Raw genomic sequence first — 13,598 nt, 5'->3', positions numbered from 1 at the left:
ACATTTAATCAAGCTTAAGTCAATGAATTAGATTGAATTAACTTGTTTTACTTTTAAAATAAACTACAAAAAATTCATCTACTTTAATGGCTCTATTTCTAATGGAATACAAAGAAAACTCAAATTCTATTCTGAGATATAAAATGAAGACCTGAATACCTACAATGGACACAATTACCAGAGAAATGTTAAAAAATCTCTCACTAACTATTGTACTGTCAGCAGTTGAACTGGTCAATTTTGGAACAACAGAGTACTTCTTAGTGTATGATGGGCTGCCCACTACTGGGGCAATCACCTGGGAAATCTGGGGTGAAGTTTGAACATTAATATAAATATACATGGTATCAATGTAATAAAAATTTGATTGAACTCTGTAAAGCATAAACCATCCAAGGGGTAGGAAATGCCTTAGAACTAATTATGTGCTAACATAGAAGGTCAACACCACTATACTTAGTATAAGTGCTTCTATTAATGAATCTCAAAAATCACTTGAAACATAACTGAGAAAGGATCCTGAGCCACAGTACACTATAAGCATATATGCACACATATGGGAAAAAAACTTATTCACTAAACTGCTTTGTTATTTTTAATATTCTTGGTCATACACACACACACACCATTTATTAAAGCAGGGGAGAAAGAATGGGTTTATATTGCTAATTGTAATTGAGAGCTGTTTTATATTATAATAAACTGTTTCTACATGAAGGTAAATGAAAGAAATCTTTTTTCATTATTAAATTATTGCTGAGATTTCTTAAAACACACAATCAGAAACAGGGTGATGAAAAAGTTAGATTCGATTCAGCTAAAAAATATCAGTTTGTAAATTATTTCCTTAGCATTCATCTTCCTTAAGTCTTCTAAAGAAACTTAGGCCAAACAGGAGGAACATTTTTCTCATTGGAATTCAACCTTCCCCATCCAGATGTGAAATTTATGACAATGAACAGCCAAAATAATTCTATTAACACTTTATTTTAAAATTCGTATATTCATTATCTCTTTTGGCTATAATGTATGGCATTTTAGGAGATACAGATTTTAACCTAGAAGCTGTTTTGATTGTTCCTGTTTCCTTGATTAAAACAGATTGCAAGTCTAGCCAGATTTATGCCACCCCATCCTTAAAGGTACTAATTCATAGTCTAATTCATAGAAAGCATATGGAAGACTGCTATATGTTTTAATTAAAAAAAAAAATGTACCTGTAATTACCACAGCCAGTGGACCAAGGGATGAATCACAAAGTAAACTCCGAGTTGCAGAGAACTAGTTCTCATACTTGAACTTCTTCAAGAAAAGCAAAAATACTCTGCATATACACAACTACTTTAAAAAAAAATTTCTGAAGACTAAAACTCTATAGGAAGATAAGAAAATTGGCTGCTTGTTTTAGAGATATTTAATATCTCATACTATAAGCCTTCAATCCATCATTTGTGATGTTTTAAAGAGTTTTAATATCTCACACCATAAACCATTAACCCATTATTTGTATGCGTTTGGATAAAGATATTTCTTTACAATGTCCATATCCTAGATGCAACCAAAGAGCAGAACAAAAATCCTTATCCAAATGCTATTCATACACTTTCCTAATTAATTCCATATTGTGAATGTCTGGGTAACGTGAAATGTTTTGACATTTTTTATTGTCTAGAAGAAGAAAACTTCTCTCTCTCTCTCTCTCTCTCTCTCTCTCTCTATATATATATATATATATATATATATATATATATATATATATATATATGTAATTACCACAGCTAGTGGACCAAGGGATGAATCACAAAGTAATATATATATATATATATATATATATATATATATATATACACCAATTGGATCATACCCGTCACTGACTACCAGTCCAGCATATAGCCATACTTGTGGATAGGCCTATGCAACAGTGGGGGGTGAGGTTCTTTGCCTCACCTCTGTTGGCCCCCAAATTTAGACCATCACTAGTAGAAGGGAGGAGGATACAGAAATGTCAGGACACCAAGTCAATAGACGGCTTCTAGGAAAAATTGCATCACTGGTGACACCAGCAAAGATACGCTAGCACTACCATAATTCGCTGCATCAACAGATAGATCAAAAAAAATCATTACATGGCAAAAGAAAAACAGAAAGGAAGGAAGAAAGGACCCACAAAAGTGTCAGAAATCAATTAATGAATATGACAATAAATTCTTACCAATCAATAATTACATTAAATATGAGATTACATACTCTAATAAAATGATGTAGAATGGCTTAGGAGATAAAAATACAAGACCCAACTACCTACATAATGCCTACAAGAGATCATTTCATCTTGAAGGACACACATAGATGGAAAATGGAAAGATAGAAAAAAAAATATGTCTTGCAAATGGAAACATAAAGAAGGTGGGGGCTGAGGGTAGATATACTTACATAAGACAAAAAGGCCTTAAAGACTATCACAAGAGACAGAGAAGGTCATTGTATAATGAAGGGTCAATTCATCAGAGTATATAACAATTTGAAGTGCATATGAACTCAACATTGGAACACTTGAGTATATAAAGCAAAAGTTAACATATTTGAAGGTAGAAATGAGAGAAATACAAAAACAGTAGGAGATTTTGACATTCCACTTTTTAACAATGGAAAATTAGAATCAACAAGAACACACTGATATATTTCATATTTTCTTCTCTTTTAAAACTTTCATCCTTTCCTTATATCTCTTATATACTCCCATTAGATGATCTTGCCTTCACTTCATAAAGAAGTCCCCAGGTTAATGTATAAGTCCCCTGATATGGTTTTTAAATCTTCTACAGTCTGAAAAATGTATTTCTTCATGTTTGTGTCATTTCCTTGTCTTCTCTTATAGGTTAGATATGAATGAAGTGTCCCTCAAAAGCTTATGTGTGAAATAATGCAAGAATGTTCAGATGTGGAATAGTTGTATTATGAGAACCTTAACCTAATGAGATCATTAATCCATTGACATGGATTAACTGGGTAGAACTATAAACAGGTAGCTTGTGGCTGGAGGAAATAGGTCATTGCAGGGAGGGGTACTTGGGTTTATATTTTGTCCCTGATGAGTAAAGCTCTCTTTCTGTCATTTCCTGAACTGCCTTCCTCTGCCAAGCCCTTCCACCTTGCTATTCTGCTTTAACATGGCTTCTGACCTATGGAGTTGGCCTACCATGGACTGAAACTCTGAAACCATGAGCCAAAATAAACTTTTCCTCCTTTACATTGTTTTTGTCAAGTCTTTGGTTACAGCAATGCAAATCTGACTAAAAAACCTTCTAATAAAGGGGGGAAACATAAGAAAAATTAATTTTAATTCCTTGACTAGGCCCTTTTTCTCATCGCTTCTCACCAAGCTCTTTAGTGTAAGATCTTCTTATGGGGAAACATTTTGCTAGTTTGGCATATAATAACAATTCACTTAGCTGCCTGTGCTATTGCTTCAACCTGAAATATGTATTTTTTTCTCCTCTTTTTCCTTGTTATATTATCATCTTGTGATAGTAAAAGCAAATGTAACTCCATTTTGTTTTGTGACTCCATTCTGTAAAACAACCATGCCAAGCAGAAGAGTCATGATCAGGGCTAGATGTTCTTTTCCTTTTACTATAGAAACCTTTAAGAACACAGAACTACCTAATGGGGCATTATTTCTGTAACTAGGGTAATGGGGCTCTGTTTCTGTAACTGGGGTGATTGGGCTGTGATTGGTTAGGCTTCCCTCTGCTTGACCGTACTCTCTCTCTTCTGTAACCTGGCTTGCTTGCATTGGCTAGACCCCTGAATATCCCTTTTGTGGTTTTCAGGCTTATAAGGAGCGCCCTTGCAATTGTTCAGGGCTGATCAGGGGAACACCTTTATGTTCTGATCAGTCACCACTAGTGTGCTCCAATAAAGGCTTGATTTGATTAAGTGGTGGTCTGGAAGTCAGTTTGTGAAACCCTTGGGGACGAAGCTTTAACTATAACAATCTCAACTCATTCTTCAATCTCAATCTAAATGTCACATAGACATTAGATTAGGACCCCCTGCTATCTGTTCTTAAAATACACACATTTCTTTAGTATCACATTTCACTTATAATGTTTTATTTTCTGGGTTCATTTGTATCTATCTTCAGTAAATACTCCAGAGTTTTCTTAGATCAGGATCTGTAGTTCCCTTGTTTACAGTTACATACCCTAATGTCTAATATAGTGTACACACAATAGATAATATATGCCTTGAATAAATACATTACAGATTACATAAATAAATTTCCAAGAGTTTATTTAAATTGTTTATGTAAATTTTAAAAAATTTTAAAATCATATTTTCCAAAATTTCTCATAGATAAATGAACTTATACAAAGAAAAGTCAAAATATAACTATATTGAACACATATTTTCTACATCCTTTCAGAAAATAAAATATAGGCAATAACTGCTGAAAAAAATTTAAAAATATTATCTTCTTCTCAGATTATTTTCCCTTCATGTATTCATTTCACAAATAGTTATTGGCTGCCAACTATTGTCTGGACACTGTGCCATATTTTGAAAATGGCACAATTGGACTGTTTCGCACATCTTGCATCTGATGACTTAATTTTAAAGTTAAAACCCAGATGATTTTTAAAACCAGATCAACATACAACTAAGATGAAATATAAATAAGACCCTCCAATGAAAAAAAATAATAATCACTAGAAACTACTGTCTTGTATATTCAAATAGAAAATTACATGTTACAGAGACTTAGGGGAATAACTAGCTTGATTTGAAATTGCTGGAATTCTCAGCATTTGGATGATGATCAGTGGAATTTCACACAAGTATTATAAGTGTATTTGTCCTCACAAACAGAACCCCCAGGCATTGAAAAAAATCACTAAGTTGCACTTGCCATTTTCCATACATAAACTAGAATCCTTACACTGTATATGAATCCAGAAAAAATAAAGAAGGTAAAGTGTTCTCAAAACAATGCTGACTAATTTTTCTTACCTGTAAGCAAGGTTTTAATTAAAGATTAGAAGTAATGGAAAATGTAGGTCTATATAATCTGAGAAAGAACTGGAAGGGGTCAATGACCCTCAAATTTTTCCACTTCATTTTTACAAACTTATAACATTATTTGAAAACTCTAATATTAGGTTCTATTACCTACATACAGATATAGAATCCCATATAAAGTTTAACATATAATGATATAAAATATGAGGAGGATAATCTTATAAAATTATGAAAAATAATAACAGTTAACACAGTCATTTTATTAAAAGCAAGAAATCCCCATTATTTTTAATTTAAGGAAAATTTCAATATTTACCCTCAACTGTTACTCATTTGGAAGATACATAAAAAACAGCTGTTACCTAGCTCTTATGAAAGAATGGAACTTGAAAGGATTCAGATGAATTGTTCTAAATGTGAATTTTTATTGTTTCCTTTATTACATGACTTACAGAATATTTACAGAAGCTTAAAGTAAAATGTGTTTCCCTCTTCACCCTGCTCCTAGTCATTGGCAAAAGCTGCCTTTTTCATGTGTTTCAAATCAAATAGTTAACATGACTGGACTTGTTGAACATTTATTTCAAATAAGAGGTACTTTTATCAGGTAAATAGTTTGTGCATGAGCACATTGATGATTTTATAAAAAAATTGAAAAACAAAATTTTGGTTAAACCTTAACAAAATACTAGTGGATGTGATGGCAATATTTAATGCATATAGCAAAACATGATGGTAAAAAGAGTTAAGGAAATTGAAAAATGAATGTTAAGGTTAAATATGAACCTGCAAAGAATATATTTCAAAGGTGAATGTAAATGAATATTTCCATACCTTTAAAAATAAGTAATATGTTAAACAATTTCTTCTACAGTATATTTCATACCTGCATATTATTCTATCATTATAAACTATAATTCATTTATTCATCTACCACTGGCATTTTAGTAATTTTAGGATTCTGTGTGTATGATGATGAATCACACATTTTTATATACATTTCCAAATATTTCCATAGACTACTTTCATTGTGTAGTATATTGCCACAAGATACTAGTAGAGGATAGGAAAGGCAGCAGAATACAACAGACATTAGTATGGCAATATGTAAATCAATGGATGTGTAACTGATGTGATTCTGCAATCTGTATATGGGGTAAAAATGGGAACTCATAACCCACTTGAATCAAATTGTGAAATATGATATATCAAGAACTATGTAATGTTTTGAACAGCCAACAATAAAAAATTAAAAAAAAAAGATAATGTCATATGGTTTTGAATTGATCTTTTGAATAGATTCCACATTTTAAGACTTCTCAGGGCCATTATTTGTAAGGTTCCTCATAAACAGAACTCCCAGGACATCTAGAGGTGGCACTGGGTATGCGCCCCACTAAAGTGGACCAGAGTTACTTACAAACCTTAACCTACTTTGACCCTTCTTCAATGTCTTCACCTTTTAGTAGTTGACTCCTTTTTCTAGATTCTTTAATAAACAAGGTAATTAGTTAAAATTAATATTAAAATGTCTAAAGTGGTAAGCAAAATCAGTCAAACTAAGAAGGTTAATGGTCATATGTTTTCTTTTATGTGCTGAGACTAGAGGGGGGAAAAAGATGGGGGTGGATCTCATGAAAATCAAACTGAGATCAGTCGAGTAATTCAGCAAAGTGGCAGGATATAAAATCAACACGCATAAATCAAAGGCATTCCTGTATATCAGCGACAAATCCTCTGAAATGGAAATGAGGACAACCACTCCATTCACAATATCTTCAAAAAAAATAAAATACTTGGGAATCAACCTAACAAAAGAGGTGAAAGACTTATACAATGAAAACTACAGAACCCTAAAGAGAGAAATAGAAGAAGATCTTAGAAGATGGAAAAATATACCCTGTTCATGGATAGGCAGAACTAACATCATCAAAATGGTGATATTACCAAAAGTTCTCTATAGGTTTAATGCAATGCCAATCAAAATCCCAACGGCATTTCTTGTAGAAATAGAGAAAGCAATCATGAAATTCATATGGAAAAACAAAAGACCCAGAATAGCAAAAGCAATGCTAAGCAGGAAGTGTGAATCAGGCGGTATAGCGATACCAGACTTCAAACTATACTACAGAGCAATAGTAACAAAAACAGCATGGTACTGGTACCAAAACAGGCGGGTGGACCAATGGTACAGAATAGAGGACACAGAAACCAATCCACAAAACTACAACTACCTTATATTTGATAAAGGGGCTAAAAGCATGCAATGGAGGAAGGATAGCATCTTCAACAAATGGTGCTGGGAAAACTGGAAATCCATATGCAACTAAATGAAACTGAATCCCTTTCTCTCGCCATGCACAAAAGTTAATTCAAAATGGATCAAGGAGCTTGATATCAAATCAGAGACACGCCGTCTGATAGAAGAAAAAGTTGGCTACGATCTACATACTGTGGGGTCGGGCTCCAAATTCCTCAATAGGACACCCATAGCACAAAAGTTAATAACTAGAATCAAAAAATGGGACTTACTCAAACTAAAAATTTTTTTCTCAGCAAAAGATACAATAAGAGAGGTAAATAGAGAGCCTACATCCTGGGAACAAATCTTTACTCCTCACACTTCAGATAGAGCCCTAATATCTAGAGTATACAAAGAACTCAAAAAATTAGACAATAAGAGAACAAACAACCCAATCAACAAATGGGACAAGGACCTGAACAGACACTTCTCAGAGGAGGACATACAATCAATCAACAAGTACATGAAAAAATGCTCACCATCTCTAGCAGTCAGAGAAATGCAAATCAAAACCACCCTAAGATATCATCTCACTCCAGTAAGATTGGCAGCCATTATGAAGTCAAACAACAACAAGTGCTGGCGAGGATGTGGGGAAAAGGGTACACTTTTACATTGCTGGTGGGACTGCAAATTGGTGCAGCCAATTTGGAAAGCAGTATGGAGATTTCTTGGAAAGCTGGGAATGGAGCCACCATTTGACCCAGCTATTCCCCTTCTCGGTCTATTCCCTAAAGACCTAAAAAGAGCATGCTACAGGGACACTGCTATATCGATGTTCATAGCAGCACAATTCACAATAGCTAGACTGTGGAACCAACCTAGATGCCCTTCAATGGATGAATGGATAAAAAAAATGTGGCATTTATACATAATGGAGTATTACTCTGCATTAAAAAATGACAAAATCATAGAATTTACAGGGAAATGGATGGCATTAGAGCAGATTATGCTAAGTGAAGCTAGCCAATCCCTAAAAAACAAATGCCAAATGTCTTCTTTGATATAAGGAGATTAACTAGGAACAGAGTAGGGTTGAAGAGCATGAGAAGAAGATTAACATTAAACAAGGATGAGAGGTGGGAGGGAAAGGGAGAGAGAAGGGAAAATGCATGGAAATGGAAGGAGACCCTCAGAGTTATACAAAAGTACATACAAGAGGAAGTGAGGGGAAGGGGAAAAATAATATAAGGGGGACAAACGAATGTCAGTAGAGGGAGCAGAGAGAGAAGAGGGGAGGGGAGGGGAGGGGAGGGGAGGGGAGGGGGGATAGTAGAGGATAGGAAAGGCAGCAGAATACAACAGACACTAGTATGGCAATATGTAAATCAATGGATGTGTAACTGATGTGATTCTGCAATCTGTATATGGGGTAAAAATGGGAGCTCATAACCCACTTGAATCAAATTGTGAAATATGATATATCAAGAACTATGTAATGTTTTGAACAGCTAACAATAAAAAATTTAAAAAAAAAAAAAAAGGTCAAAGGGGTGGAAAGTGGGAAGGAAGGTGGAAGTCCTGGGAGGTGATATTGGCCAAATTATGTTGTTATGTTGTATATTGTGGGCACATAAGAATATTTAACAAAAATCCCATCACTATGTACAACTATAATGCACCAATATATATGTGGGAAAAAATGCCTAAAGGGCTCAATATTTTCTCTAATTCTTTCAAAAGGGAAAAAAATCCTAATCTCAGAAAGGCTTTAAGTCTAATGTAAACTACTTTATATTTGAATAATTTTATAGTAATGTTGTAGTAAATTAAAAATTTTATTTAGCAATTTGTGTTTTCAGGTCATAAGTTATACTGATTTCCAACTGAATGAATGAGTATTTGAGGAAACTCTGGTGTTGCCAACTTTATCTGAAATTTTCCTTCCTAAGGATAATACATGAAATTAGAATGCAGAATAATGATTTTTCCGAACAAATCATATTAAGCAAAGGGTAAAGAAAATGACTTCCAATTATAGATAAAATCTATCACATATATTTGCCTTACTTCCCTCCTAAAAGTATATTAAGAGGACCATTAAACATATACTAATAGGTGAGAAAAAAGAACAAATTTAATGAAACTGTGGTACACACATATCCATTTTTACAGAGAATACACTCATCTTCAAACTTTTATAAATATCTACTATTAATTGGTTCGTAGTAATGTCTCTCATAAGGAAGTTGATTTTTAGTAAGACATTCTGGATATGAATAAGTCAATAGTAATCTGGAAATAGGGACTCTTTTATAGGAAGTATACAACGACAACGTATAGCCAATGACATACTAGAACAGTGCAATTGTTAAACACTCATTAGTTAAGTAGGATGAAAGGGTGCACATTGGCTTATGCAATATTTCTGCATTTAGGAAGTCTGAGTAGGGCATATAGCTCAGTGGTAGGGCATTTTCCTAAGTAGCCTGTGTGAGACCATGGGCTTATACTGCCAATAAAGGAAGGAAGGAAGGAAGGAAGGAAGGAAGGAAGGAAGGAAGGAAGGAAGGAAGGAAGGGAGGGGAAAAAGAAAAGTATGAGGAAATAGATTATTAAATTGGGTGCCTGTAACTGAGTGTCATCAATTCAGTGAAGAGAAACAATGACAGGCCTAGAATAATTAATCACCAATTAGGGACAGTATTTAAAAACCAAAGGCCCTCCTTGGCAGCATTTAGCAAATCCCTGATCTGCAAATGGAGAGCAGATGGAATAAAGGATTGGGCTCAAAAGTAAATCATAAGAGTAGAAAATTCAGAAAATGTTAAACATTGCAAATTTTACAACAAGGTCTGATAATTGAAAGAGGACTCATAAGGTTCCATAGGGCATATTCATGTAAAAGTTTTAATAAAGGCAAAGAATGCAATAAGCATCAGAGTCTGAGAAATTTCCAGGCGTAAGTAGTTAGGATCCTTCTTATTCACACCAAGGCATATTTTGTCTCTGAACTGAACTTCCAAGATGTGTGCAAATAAATTTGATTTGGGGAGAATATCACAGAAGTTCCCAGCAGGGTTCTCTGTCCCTTTATAGTTTTATCCAAAGCAGGTATTAAGTTAGACATGAGCCATCACCAAACAAACCAGCCTAGGCTTGTTAGTCAGCTTTGAGTCTTTGCAACCAATATATCCAACAAGAACAACTTAGAGGAGGAAAAGTTAATTTTGGCTCATGGTTGCAGACTTTCAGTTTATGGATGGACAATTCCAATGTTCGAGGTCCAGGTGAGACAGAACATCATGGCAGAAAAGTGTTGCAGAGAAAAGCAGCCCATGATATGACACTCAGGAAGCAGAGCTTCAGTGCAAGAAGCCAGGGATAATATAGCCTCCAAGGACCCATCCCTAGTGACCTACTTGATACTAGTGGGGTGACTAGTTGGGGTTCAGGTTCTTGGCATCCCAAAGAAAGAACTTACCAAGAAGTAGGCAGAGTGGAGATTTACTGAAAGCGAAAGTGAAATTTCAATCTGTAAAATAGAGTGGAATGGGCCTAGCAGGAGAGAGTGGATAAAGGCCCCTTTGTCTGGGCAAGTCTTGTTTTATAAGCTGAATTGTACCTTGTCCCCTTCCCTGAACACTGAACACCTGATTGAAGACCTTGAACTGTTTCCATTAGTTACTTATTCTCACCTAATTAGAAGACAGAATTTGTGGTAGGAGCTGCCATGGCAATAAGTCCTCAGTATCGGGAGTTGTCATGGGATAAGCCCAGTGACAAGAACTGGCATGTAAAAGGACTTAAGGTAAATAGGGACCTGATGACTCATCTCCCCAGCTTGTATTCCAGGGGGCATTTTTCTTGTATCCTGCCACTACCACATTGACATCTCTAAAGTCCCACTTTATTTCCTCTACCCACACTTTACTCCCCTACAAATTATCAGCCATTAATTCATTGAAATCATTAATCCATTACATGGATTAATCCACTGACTAGGTAACAGTTCTCATAATCTAAGCATTTTACCTCTGGACATTCTTGGATTGTCTCACACATGAGCTTTTAGGGGACACCTCATATCCAAAACATAACACTGGGTCCTAACAGTGGAGTTCCAAAATTTGAACAGCATGCTATAAATCATTAATTTATCTACTACTCTCATCTGGCCAAGAGTCAGTGCTATAACTTCAGGTATTGCCAGAGATAGCATGAAACTGTCACAGACCATTTATAAAGTAATCCTAGCCTACAAAAGTACTTAGTTCTAGTGAGTCTCATATGCCAAAGTCAGATTCCTAATAGGGAATGAATGGGATTGTCAGACTTGAGATTTTAAAATTTTGGTAGATGTAGTTGAAATCCTTGAACTCAAGAGGCTCTTAATTCCACTGATCTAGAAGAGGATCCCAATTCTAATTAGAAAATAGGAGTCTCTTCTTGCTTAAAGATCATTCAGAGGCACCATAAGATCAATTAGACACCTTATGAGACAAAATTCCTCTCATCAGGGTCTATTCTCATCTCTCTTACAATAAAGGTCAAACACCATCACAGCACAGCTAAGGAATATGACTGGATGCAGTGGCATAGTCTACCATGAAAAAGATCCTGAGGGTGTTGGATAAAGGAAAAATGATACAGAACTTGGGAAAATGGGAGTCTGTAATTATGAGGCAAATTCTGTATTCTATGATACCGAATTTAATTCTCTGATAGATTTCAGGAAATGGAGCTATCACACTATTAGGATGGCTCTTAAAAACTTGAAAAAAGTCATGTCCCAAAGTAAATTAAATAAAATGCCAAAACTCACATGGAAGATAGGGTTGAAAGAAACTAAAAGGCTCAAGTAGGCACATTGATATACTACACAAGGCTGCAAAACTGACTAGCCATCTGTGTTTCCTGACAGGATGTAAAAGACTCTCCATTTACCATAGCATATGAACTGCTCTAGTGAAAAGGCTACTAACATTGCTCAGAAGCTATGTGATGGCTGTCTTCTCTAGCCGAAGACAGACAAAAGGAGATGCTATCACAGAAATGAGTTCTAAATGACAGTGGAGATGATAGGATAGTGGAATAATAGGGGGTCAGCACTTCACCATCAGTGGCAAGATGGATGCAATTATCTCAATAGTAGAAAGACTTGAGTAGCTGGAAATGCTTAGAAAGCTATAATGTTAGTTAATAGAACACAGTGTCCCCATTGGCAAGAGAGATGGGAAACAACAAGTATTGTTCAATTTAAAAGAATCAAAAGATGAAAAGAGTTAATGACCAGGAGGATATATGGACAGGCACCCCAACAAAAGCCACACCCTTCCTCTGTTTCCCAAGCTAGTTCTGAGACTTGAAACTCTATAATTGAAAGAACAGTTTGATTCCTATAAGGAAGGACCCTAAAATGTCATGGCAAGTATATACAGTAGTAAAATCCTAGTCTAATCCCAAAGGGGATTTTTTTTTCTAGTCATTTTCCTTGGTATCAGTGAACTGGAGAAGGGAGAATATTTAGGTTTTTAAGGAATTGTGGGCACAGAATTTGAGTTGGCACTGATAATCAAGTTCTCAAAGTTATAACAGGGACATTTGGTGACTAGAAAATAAGTGGAGTCACATGTTTAAGCCTGCTAGCCCAACTGGTGGACTCCCACCCCCTACAGAGGTCTATTGGGAAAACAGATCCACATTATAAACTGACAGAAAAACTAAACAAGAGCCTTATAATCATCAAACAAGTTCTTCACTCTCAAATATTGTATCAAAAAATCTCCAAAATTTATATTAAGAAATCCAACTATAAGAAAAAGACCTATATGTAAGTTAGTAGTCCCAACTAGCCCCCAAATAAAAAAATAATGACTTATGAAAGACAGGAAATATTTTAAATATTCATATCAGTATTTTCAAAGACTTCACAGAAAACATTTAATCCACAGGATGTTGTGAAAGCAAAGCAAAAGAGAATGTGATAAACAGAATGTGATAGATTACTGAGTTTCAATGTTTATCTTCCACTTCTTTAGCAACAAAAATCTGAGTTTTAGCTGGACACATTTTTCACAACTATTTACACTTACTATCTTTCCCTGAAACTAATGGGAAGTTATGATACTCTATTCTGGAAACAATATGTAACTGAGACTGTTAAATAGAATTTTCAAAGAGTTTCTTAAATGAAAGGTTGAATGAGTTTTCTCTTCCTGTCCTGTTAACTCTAGTATGAACACAGTAGTCATGTCTGAAATTCAAGTAGTCATCTTCAACCATGGTGCTGGATCATGAGACCTGTGTCAAAAATGGCAACCACAAGACAGAT

This window comes from Marmota monax, unplaced genomic scaffold, assembly GCF_021218885.2.
Source record: "Marmota monax isolate L192 unplaced genomic scaffold, Marmota_monax_Labrador192_F-V1.1 WCK01_AAM20220418_F8-fsc00159, whole genome shotgun sequence".
In the NCBI taxonomy this organism is placed as follows: domain Eukaryota; kingdom Metazoa; phylum Chordata; class Mammalia; order Rodentia; family Sciuridae; genus Marmota; species Marmota monax.
This window is presented reverse-complemented; position numbering follows the sequence as displayed.